Source organism: Nyctereutes procyonoides, unplaced genomic scaffold (genome assembly GCF_905146905.1).
Source record: "Nyctereutes procyonoides isolate TBG_1078 unplaced genomic scaffold, NYPRO_anot_genome, whole genome shotgun sequence".
NCBI lineage: Eukaryota > Metazoa > Chordata > Mammalia > Carnivora > Canidae > Nyctereutes > Nyctereutes procyonoides.
Genome location: NW_026575042.1, coordinates 843,401 through 855,293, shown reverse-complemented (window position 1 = coordinate 855,293; position 11,893 = coordinate 843,401). Strand labels below are relative to the sequence as shown.

The 11,893-nt window shown below is 40.5% G+C and overlaps 1 long non-coding RNA gene across 1 annotated transcript; it reads right to left on the bottom strand.

Annotated features, from left to right (window-relative positions):
• Positions 1-7,895: 7,895 nt before the first annotated feature.
• On the bottom strand, positions 7,896-11,167 carry LOC129507136 (uncharacterized). The gene is made up of 3 exons (XR_008663931.1): positions 10,979-11,167; positions 9,697-9,817; positions 7,896-9,580 (listed from the first exon to the last, which is right to left on the bottom strand). It is a non-coding gene; the product is annotated as an uncharacterized LOC129507136 (long non-coding RNA).
• Between the last annotated feature and the right edge of the window lie 726 nt (positions 11,168-11,893).

Genomic DNA, 11,893 nt, shown 5'->3' with positions numbered 1-11,893 from the left:
ACAGAAAATAGATGGGTCTTGCTTTTTTTAATCAGTCTGAAATTCTGTGTCTTTTGATGGCATCATTTAGTCCATTCATGTTTAGAGTTACTATTGAAAGATATGAATTTAGTGTCATCATAATACCTATTCAGTCCCTGTTTTTGTGTATTGTTTCTTTGGGTTTCCTCTTTCTTTTACAAGGTCCCCCTTAATATTTCTTGCAGAGCTGGTTTTTTGGTCGCATATTCTTTCAGTTTCTGCCTATCTTGGAGGCTCTTTATCTCTCCTTCTATTCTGAATGAGAGCCTTGCTGGATAAAATATTCTTGGCTGCATATTTGTTCTTCTCATTTAGGACCCTGAATATATCCTGCCAGCCCTTTCTGGCCTGCCAGGTCTCTGTGGAGAGGTCTGCTGTTACCCTAATATTCCTCCCCATGAAAGTCAGGGACTTCTTGTTTCTTGCTGCTTTAAGGATCTTCTCTTTATCTTTGGAATTTGCAAGCTTCACTGTTAGATGTCGAGGTGTTGAACGGTTTTTATTGATTTTAGGGGGGAATCTCTCTATTTCCTGGATCTGAATGCCTGTTTCCCTTCCCAGAATGGGAAACTTTTCAGCTAGGATTTGTTCAAATACATATTCTGGCCCTCTGTCCCTTTCGGCGCCCTCGGGAACCCCAATTAAGCGTAGGTTTTTCTTCCTTAGGCTGTCATTTATTTCCCTTAATCTGTCTTCATGGTCTTTTAATTGTGTGTCTCTTTTTTCCTCAGTTTCCCTCTTTGCCATTAACTTGTCTTCTATGTCACTCACTCGTTCTTCCACCTCGTTAACCCTGGTCGTTAGGACTTCTAGTTTGGATTGCATCTCATTCAATTGATTTTTAATTTCTGCCTGATTGGATCTAAATTCTGCAGTCATGAAGTCTCGTGAGTCCTTAATGCTTTTTTCTAGAGCCACCAGTAGCTGTATAATAGTGCTTCAGAATTGGCTTTCTGACATTGAATTGTAATCCAGATTTTGTAACTCTGTGGGAGAGAGGACTGTTTCTGATTCTTTCTTTTGAGGTGAGGTTTTCCTTCTAGTCATTTTGCTCAGTGCAGAGTGGCCAAAAACAAGTTGTATTGGAACACGGGGGAGTATCACTGGTCCGTCCAGCGGGTCTTCTGGGGGAGGGGCCTGCTGTGCTGATTTTCAGGTGTTAGCCCTTGGGGGAGCTGCTCTGCCCCTGCCTGCTGCAGGGCTCAGCGGGGGTTGTTTACCCCGTGGGGCCCCAGGAGGTACAGCCGCAGTTGCTATGGCAACTCTGGAAGCCTGGAGTCAGCCTCCGCAGGAACTACGAGGCTCGGGGCTCTCGGCTCTCCGTCCGCAGGGCCTGGAGGCTCCGGGGCGGGGCCGCTGATCTGCTCAGCTCCGGGCAGGAGCGTCCTCACTGTCCTGGGCCCTCCCGGCCTCTGCCTGTCCCGGGGGAGGCCGGATCCTGGGCTGTGTCCCGGCGCCCTGTGCTCTGGGGCCTGCGCTGGTGGATTCGCGCTCCCGCCCCGCAGCCCCCTCCGCGGAGCCGCCGCCCGAGCCCCTCCGAGCTGCTCCGGGTCCCGCCGTGCGCGCTGCAGCCCTTAGGGAGCTCGGCGCACTCTCCCGGGGCGCAGGTGCCTGTGAGTGTCCCCGGGAGCCCGAGGGCATCCCCGTCCTCCTGGGTCCTGCTCCACCTCCCTGCGAGCCCCTTTCCGCCCGCCCGGGAAGGTTGGTGCAGCTCCTGCTCCTCCGGGACGGGGCTCTCCTGTCCTGGGGACACTCGCCCCGGCCTCAGCCCGGCTCCTCGCGGGGCCCCTCCCCCTCGGAGGCCTTTTGTTTCTTTATTTCTTTTTCCCCGTCTTCCTACCTGGATAGAAGCGCGAACTCTTCTCACTGTAGCATTCCAGCTGGTCTCTCTTTACATCTCAGGCCGAGTTCGTAGATTTTTCAGGATGATTTGAAGGTTATCTAGGTAATTTGGTGGGGACAGGTGACTTGGGGACCCTGCTCTTCCGCCATCTTGCCCCTCCCTCTCACTGTTTTTTCTACCTCATTAACCCTCTTTTTTGGTCCTCCAGTTTGGATTGCATCTTATTTAATTACTTTTTAATTTCTGCCTGATTAGATCTAAATTCTGCATTAATGAAGTCTCTTGAACCCTTTATGTTTTTTTCCAGAGCCACCAGTAGCTTTATAATTGTGCTTCTGAATTGGCTTTCTGACATCGAATTGTAATCCAAATCTGTAACTCTGTGGGAGAAAGTACTGTTTATGATTTTTTCTTTTGTGGTGAGTTCTTTCTAGTCATTTTCCTCAGTGTGGAGTAGCTAAAAATGAATTGTACTGGAAAAAGGAAGAAAAAAAATAAAAAACAAACAAACAAAAACAAAAACAAATACAGAAAACAAAGAGGGGTATTCTCTGGTTCTATATACTGTAAATCCCTCCACTTCCTCTGCTGCTTTCCAGTGCTGCTCAGTCAAGAACTTGCTTTATCCTGTCCTTCCAGCTTGTCTTCTGGGGGAAGGGCCTGCTGTTGCATTCTCAGGTGTGTGCACCTGAGGGAGCTGCTCCGCTCTCCTGCCAGGTGCATGGCTCAGTGGGAGCTGTTTATCCTGTGAGGCCCCTGTTCCCTTGGGCCCCACTCCGTCCAAGGCAGAAGGTGACACAAGGAGGAACTACAACACTGGCGGTGGCCAGCTCTCCAGCTCTGGAGTCAGCTCCCCCAGTAACTACCGCAGCTTCCAGTCTGAACTGTGGATGCTCCCGGAGCAGCGGAGGTGCTGATCTGCACAGCTCTGGCGCACCTGGCGGCAGGAGCGTCCTCACTGTCCTGTGTCCTCCTGGCCTCCGCCTGTCCTGCGGGGGAGCACAGGATCTTGGGCTGTGTCTCCTGGCACCCTGGGCTCAGGGACCTGCACCACTGGAATTGTACTCCCCGGGCCATGCAGCCCCTCTGCCCAGACACGCTGCCTGAGCTTCTCTTGAGGCCCCACCTGGCGCGCTCCAGCCCTTTACCAAGCTTGGCCCATGGTGTGTGGCGAGCTCTTCCCCAGCGGCACACCCTCTGTTAGTGACCCCGGGAGCCTGGACGCTCCACTGCCCCTCTAGGATCCTGCCCGAGTTCCCTATGAGTGCCTTTCCCCCGGGAAGAATCTGGTGTGGAGTTTTAAAAGTTCTACTTCTCCGGGGCTGGGCTTTCCTGTCCTGGAGGCTTTGCCGCCTGGCCTCGTGGGGGCCCTTCCCCCACTTGATTATTTATTTATTTTAAAAAAATTTTCCCCTCTTCCTACCTTGTTAGAAGTGCAAACTCTTCTCTCTGTAGTGTTCCAACTGTTCTCCCTTTAAATCTCAGGCTGAATTCGTAGGTTTTCAGGATGATTTGTAAGTTATCTAGGTAAGTTGATGGGGACAGGTGATTTGGGACCCTACTCTTCTGCCATCTTGCCCGGCCTCCTAGTGAAATCATTTTTGTTGCTATTTTGAGGCCTATAAATGTTATACACATTTAGAAAGGGAAATGCCGGGCAAATTAGCTTCAGAGAAGACTTCTTGATGAAAAGTGTTTTGAGATGTGTCTTAAAAGAGAAGTCAAATCAGATAGAGATAGACACAATTGGCAGGGATTTCAGGGGGAAGCACAGCAGGTAAGAAAGATCTAGCAAGCTGGAGAGGTATAGAGGGCCTCACTTATGATTGTGACAAATGCAGGTGAGCAGCAGTGGTGGGTTTTGGTCCAGGGATGGATTGTGGGGTGCTCCTATTCCATTATACAGATTCCTGACTCACTTGTGAGTGGTGCAAAGGTCTCTGTTTCTCTATATATCTTCTCTGTCTCTCTTTCCTTCCACCTCAAACTCTGGTCCTCGACTAAACTGAAGGAAAGGGAGGATAGGAGAATGAAAACTCTCATTGTTTTTATGCTTTATTATCACAGTGAAAACCAGTGTAATAAAAAGCAACTCAATTCAACTACTAGACAGAGATAATATGGAAAATAAGCAAATAAGTCTTGTAAGTGTGATGAATTAATAATCGATGTGCTTAATAAAACTCCAGCTGCCTCTTGCATAAAACTTGAAATGTCCCATAAAATGAATGAATGGTTTTTACCATTGAAGCTTGGTTATTGAATTATATTCACAATATATTTCCATTTGTCAGTGGACATGTCTTAAAAGGAAAAGAAAGCAAACCCATCACAATAAATGTCTAAACTAAGAAAGAGGCATCAATTGAAGAAATTATGCAATAATCTGAAGAAATCTTACATATATATCCTTTGTATGCCTTATGCTCATCTGCATAAGTACCCCAGGAAAGAGTGATTGGTTTGATAAAAGTTTGAAAGAAATGAACTATCATGTTTCCCATAAACCATAATTTATTAATTTCATGCTGTCCCTGAAAGTTTAATCTTCAGAAGGTCCATTTACAATGGGAAATTTAATTATTTTATAACACCCTTCCCAGGAAATTTAGTTGAGGCTTACTTAATTGAATTGACAAGATTCTGAGAATCTTGCCCAGTCGTTCATTCTTGTGTACAGGGTTTTACCATGCTGTCAGCTTGCAGTAAGCTGAAATTAAATGACCCAGTTGGAAATCCACAGAGAGGACCAGGAGACTAGAGGGGAATGGTAAAAAATGAAGCAAACACTTCCAGAGCTGAGCAAGTCATGACTCCTTAGATCAAAATGGTCTATTGAACATTGTGTGGGGGACATAAAATAGGGCACAGCGTGGAGGATCTTAGAAAACTAAGAATGGAGAGATGCCCTAAAGGCCCCTGGTGCTGGGGATGAGAAAGAGAGACAGAAAATCTAATTGACATCAGGAAATTTCTCATTGACAAGAAAACAATGGCGAAATATGCTTAAACAATCTCTAAGTGGAAAGAATATGAACCTAAAACTGTACAGCCAGATAACATATTATTCTAGTAGAAGTACTAAATAAAGATTGTTTTAAGAAAGAAATTCAGAAAATTCACCACCTCATTGAAGGAAATCTCCTTTACAAGAACTTAAAAAAAAAAAAGAATCTTTCTTTAAAATACTGAAAGATATACTCCAGAAGGACATTAAGCTCAACACTTAAAAATGGGACAGAAGAGGTGGTGACAAGAAACATAGTAACCTCTTTTTATTGATACAATTGAAGTTAATTTTGTTTATATTTATGTATATATTTTTATTTATATATTATATATTTATATCTATATCTATATTTTTTACAGAAATAAGGGAAAACAAATAATAATTCTGTGATTAAATACAACCAGTGGGACCCCTGGGTGACTTAGTCCCTGAGTCCTGGGATCTAATTCCACATTGGGCTCCCTGTGGGGAGGCTGCTTCTCCCTCTGCTTGTGTCTCTGCCTTTCTCTGTGTGTGTCTCATGAATAAATAGATAAAAATCTTAAAAAAAATAAATACAACCTACAAAGCACAGAAGGAAATTTTCCCAATCTGACAGAAGACCACTATGAAAAACCTACAGTTAACATGTTTGATGATCAAAGACTGGCCACAATACTTCTGACGCTAAGTATGTTTTCTTTTCTCTACACTAATTCTCCAATTCTCTGGACACCAGCTGGATGTCCTACAAGTCAATTCAGTTTTGACACTGACAGACCCCACAGGTTAAGGGTTCAGCCCCTCAAGACTGCCCCCACTTCAGACACCAGTCACAAGTTAAGTTCTATAATTTCTAGAACAGCTCACAGAACTTGGAAGGCATTTTACTTACTATTATCGGTTTATTATCAATGATCCAGATGGAGCAGCTAGCTGAAGAGGTACATAAGGTGAGGTCCAGAAGAGTCTCAAGCACAGGAGCTGCTGTCCACGGTGCTGGGGCCCCCTACCCTCCTGACACATGGATGAGTTTATGACCTGGAAGCTCTCTAAAACCCTGCTGCTTAAGGGTTTTTATGGAGCTTTCATTGGGTAAGCACAACTGATTAAATCATTAGCATTGGTGATTTGACTCAACCCCTAGTCTTCCTTCCTTCATGGAGGTGGGGTGGGGCTGGAAGTTCCAACCCTGAAATCGTACTTTGGTTTCTGGTGACCCTGTCCTGGAACTATCTGAGGGCCTGCTTAGAGCAAGAGATGCTCCTTATCACTCATGAAATTCTGGGGATTTAGGAACTCTCTCTCTCTCTCTTATTTATTATTGTATCACAGCCCTGAAGATCAGGAATAAGGCAAAGATGTTTACTCTCACCATCTTTCATCATTGTACTGGGGGTTCTAGGCAGTGTAGTCAGAGAAGAAAATGAAATGAAAGACACACAAAATGGAAAAGATGCAAAACTATATTTGTTCACGGACAGGATTATCACATTTATCTCTATGTAGCAAATCCTAAAATATTTACACATTTAAAATCTTACTAGAAAATGAGTGGGAAATATCAGAAAGGGAGACAGAACATGAGAGACTCCTAACTCTGGGAAACGAACTAGGGGTGGTGGAAGGGGAGGAGCGCAGGGGGTGGGGGTGACTGGGTGATGGGCACTAAGGACAAACAGTATATGTTCTCATTCATTTGGGGAATATGAATAATAGTGAAAGGGAGTATAAGGGAAGGGAGAAGAAATGTGTGGGAAATATCAGAAAGGGAGACAGAACATGAAGACTTCTAACTCCGGGAAATGAGCTGGGGGTGGTGGAGGGGGAGGAGGGCGGGGGGTGGGGGTGAATGGGTGACAGGCACTGAGGGGGACACTTGATGGGATGAGCACTGGGTGTTATTCTTTATGTTGGCAAATTGAACACCAATAAAAAATAAATTTATTATTAAAAAAATCTTACTAGAACTGACAAGCGAATTAAGCAAAGGATACAAGATCAAAATACAAAACTCAATTGTATTTCTATATGCTAACCACAAATAATTCAAAATGAAGGCAAGCACAGTGAGATATCACTTCTCACCTGTAAAAATGGTTTGTATCAAAAGACAAGAAATAACAAATGTTCGCAAAGATATGGAGAAAAGAACTCTTGTGCACTGCTGGTGGTAAATTGGTACAGCTAATATGAAAACAGTATGGAGGTTCCTTGGAAAATTAAAAATAGAATTACCATATGATCCAGCAATCACACTTCTGGGAATTTATTCAAAGAAAATGAAAATACTGATTTGAAAAAAAATATATGCAGCCCTATGTTCATTGTAGCATTATTATGATAGTCAAGAAATGGAAGCTAAGTGTCCACCAATAGATGAATGGATAAAGAGGATGTGGTGTACACACACACGTGCACACACACACACACACACAATGGACTACTAATAAGCCTTAAAAAGGATGGAATCTTGTCATTTGTGATAACATGGATGGACTTGGAGGGTATAATGCTAACTTGAAATAAATCAGTCAGAGAAAGACAAATCTATGATTTCATTCATATGTGGAATTGTAAGAAACAAAACAAATGAACAAAAGAAAAAGAGACAAAAATAGTTTCTTAAATACAGAGAACAAACTGTTGATTGTCAGAGGGGAAGTGGGTGGGAGGATGGGTGAAATAAATGATGGAGCTTAAGAGTACGCTTATCATGATGAATACTGAGAAGTGTATAGAGTTGTTGGACTCTATATTATATGCCTAAAACTAATATAATACCATATGTTAACTAAACTTGAGTAAAATAACTATAGATCTTTTAGAAGAAAATTTATGAGAAAATCTTCATGATATTTTGTTTGGCAATAAATTCTTAGCTATGACACCAAAGGGTAATCCATAAATAAACATTGGTGAACTAGACCTTCTGCAAATTTAAAAACTATTTCCCTTCAAAAGATACTATGAAGAAAATAAAAAGACAAGACTGGATTGTCTTTCATTTTTTAAAAAAAATTTATTTATTTTTTTGAAGATTTTATTTATTTATTTGAGATAGAGAAAGAGTGAGAGAGAGAGAGCAGGAGCCAGAGGGCAGAAGGAGAGGGAGGAACAGGGTCCCCACTGAGCAGGAAGCCCAATACAGGGCTCAAACCCAAGTCTTTGGCATTATGATCTGAGCTGAAGGCAGACACTTAACTGACTGAGCCACCCAGGTGCCCTTGGATTATCTTTCTGACAAATCATATGTTTTATAATAGATTTGTATCCATTATATATAAAGAATTCTTACAACTCATTTTGAATACAACTGAATAAAAATGAGCAAAATATTTGAAGAGACATCTTACGATGGCCAATAAACACATGAAAAGATGTTCAGCATTATTAGGCATTGGAGAAATGCATTTTAAAACCACAACTAGATGGCTGTCATAAGAGGCTGACAATAACAAGTGTTGACAAGAACATGGAGCAACTAGAAACTTTATACATTGCTGGTTGGAATACAAAATGGTACAGCCACTTTAGAAAAGAGTTTCACAAGAAGTTGCACATAAATTTTCCACATGCATCAATAATTCTATTAGTAAGTAGGAATCTAAGAGAAATAAAAAGACGTGCAAATATTTATAGTAGTATTAATCACAATAGGCAAAAATTGGAAATGATCCAAATATTTATTAGTTGGTGAATAGATAAAAATTTTGGCTAGCTATACATTGGAATATTATTTGTTAACAAAAAAAGGAGTGAAATATTGATACATGCTACATACAACATGTAGATGAATGCTAGAACATTATACTAAGAAGTTAAATGTAAAGCACTACATGTATGATTGCGTTGCATGGGAAATGTCCAAAAAAGGCCTGGGACTGGGAATGGGGATGGTATGGACTGAAAATAGTCATAAGAATTCTTCCCACAGTGATGGAAGTGTCCTAAAACTGTATTGTGGTCATGGCTGCACAACTCTGAAAACTTACTAGAAATCACTGAATTGTACTTTTACCAACAGAGAATTAATGTGGTATATAAATTATACCTCCATAAATCTGTTAAAAATAGGCAACACACTTTGTGAAGAAAAGTATTTGCAGTGCATATATTAAATATATAAAATATAAATGTCTAAATATTGTAAGAGAAAGGCAATCAGCACAATGAAAACATGTACAAAGGATATCCATAGGCAAACACAGAAGAATAAATAACAAATGGCTGAGAAACACATTGGAAAATCCTCAGTTTCACAATAATCAGAAAATGATAGCAGCAAGAAAGTGTCATGAAATGGGTAAAAAAGAAAGAGATTAGTGAGAATTCGTTTGGCAGTTGGTTCTGAGCATTACTCATTGCCAGTGGGTAATTCTATCCTTATCCATTGCCTGTGGGTCTCTGCTAATGTTTATACACACACAGACACACACAGACACACACAGACACACACACACTCTCTTAAGAGAGGGCCGCATTTCAGAGGCAAGTAAGTGTCAGAAGATTGATGGAAGGAACAACATTCTTCCTGGGTGTCCCTTCTTCTTCTCAGCTTCCCATCAGAGAGTGGTGAGCACTGGAGCCTCCGTGGCATAATTCCAGGCCCAAAGCAAACCTGCAGAGCCCATGTGCTAGGGCCCAAGCGTGTAGAATTATGGCATCATAGTGTTTATACTTTCTCAATAGATGTTAAGACTTGACTCTTCTTGCACCAGAGTTCACTGAGGGGCCAAGTAGATAGATATGAATATAAAATTGGTTCACTGGATTCCAACTATTAGTATCCTTATATAAATAGAGCTTTTCATGCTAGAAGCACACTGCCCACACTGCTTACCTTGGGAGTTTGTCTAGAGGGTCATAAAACAAATGCATGTGCTGTATTTGATTGTCCTACTTATTACAGGAACAACACTTTTTTCTTCTCTACTGTGAATTACTTTATTGTTAAAAGCAATCTAATAAAAAATGAAAGGACAATATAATAAAAAAGATTGCATCCATAAAAGTAACAAAATTATAGAATACTAGTACTAAAGTGAGAAATAATATGCAAATATTATATCTCTAGAACTACTAAACTTACCTGTAGTATGTTGAAGGCCAGAATAAAATGAAGTTTTTTACCATGTACTTGAATAAAAAGACTCATTTTTTTCATTAGATCATTTCTCCCAGAATTAGTTTATAGATTTATTGCAATTCTAATTAAAATAGAATAATATAATATATAATATATAATATATAATATATATAATAATAGAATAATTTCCAAGTCATATAAAATGAATGTAGACTTGACCTACTAACCATTACAAAAACAATGCTGGGATAATTGGCTTCTGTTTTGTTATCAAAACACTCAACACCACTCATAAAAAGAAATCTAGTGTATACTAAATAGCTAAATGTAAAAACAAATGAAACAAATCCAAATCTATCTCTAAACAAACAAACAAAAAATTAGTCAATATGAAAGTAAGAGAATATTTATATCATTGGGAATAAAGAAATCTTTCTTTAAAATAAACAATACTATTGTCACAAAGACAAATTAATAAATTTGACAGCATCAAAATTAATATTTTCCCTATACCTAAAATCAGCATAAAAGATCCTAGAGAGAAAATCCTGTGAATGTACTACAAAATATTAATGTTGGGCTCCAGAATGCAATCCTACAAATTCCTGTGAAAAAGATAAAAATTATTTTTAATAAAGCTTAAAAGGATACTGTCAGACAACTCAAAGAGAAAATGGAAAACAAATGGATCCATCAACTGAGAGTGTCTTATGAATTGATGTATAGTTATTCCAAGAAAGAATAGGCAGTAATTTTAAAGAATGTGGTCGATTGTTATATACTGATGTTGACAATGTCTCTAGGTAAATTGTTAAATTACAAAGACACTGGAAAATAGTAAAATGATTATAATATCAATTACCAAAACCAAATCCACTAAACAAACAAACAAAAAACAAATAAAGAAACCTTAAAATTCCTAAAAAGAATATGTATGAATATATAGAAAAATGTCAAGGAGGACAGTCAAGAAATTGGTTACAGTAATGTATTCCTAGTCTTTCCATTTGTTAGTTCACAAACCTAAAATCATTACCGTTTTAAGCTCCTGAATACGATGAGTAGATGTGGCTGTTAGCCACCTGCTTCTGTTTTCCCACCTGTTCCAGGCAGATGTCACACTTATCCTCATCAGGGAAGTATTATGAGAAGCCGTTGGAAAGAAACTTCTCAATAGGCAGTCCCCATGATCCTCACACCAGCGGGTTCAGTGCCTGTGAGTGCTTCATTTGCTTGCTAGGAGTGAGAAATAAAAGTGTCCCCTCCCAGGTCTGAGCAGCTTACTACAATGTTCACATTATTACCAACCCCAGAGGCTCATTGTTCCCACTTCCAGATCATCTTGTTTGCCAAAAATACAAGGAGGCTCACAGGACTTTATCCTTACAGGCAAATGGGTGTGTTCCCAGCAGGAATAGGCTTCAAGGGGAGGGAACAGCTTCCCATGAACAAGAGTCATTCTTTCCACTATTCCCAAACCCACAAGGATATAAACAGAAAATCTGATTTAACCCACTGACTCACAGCAAAGAAAACACCTCCTCAGATGTCAGGAATAAAGTCATCACCAGGATCCTGACTACATTAATAAATAAAAGATAATCGTGAACTTTGGCCCAAATTGAGTGAAAACATTCTTCCAGATTTCTTTTTTTTTTTTTTTGTATATTTTTTTATTGGAGTTCGATTTGCCAACATATAGTGTAACACTTAGCGCTCCTCCTGTCAGGTGCCCCCCTCAGTGCCCATAACCAGTCACCCAATCCCCCCACTCACCTCCCCTTCCACCACCCCTTGTTTGTTTCCCAGAGTTAGGAGTCTATCATGTTCTGTCACCCTCTCTGATATTTCCCACTCATTTTCTCTTCCACATTTCAATGAATTGTTTACTTCATGAATATGGAAAACTTGCTTTTTCTTTCCAGTCATCTCCCCTTGACAAAAACAAAGG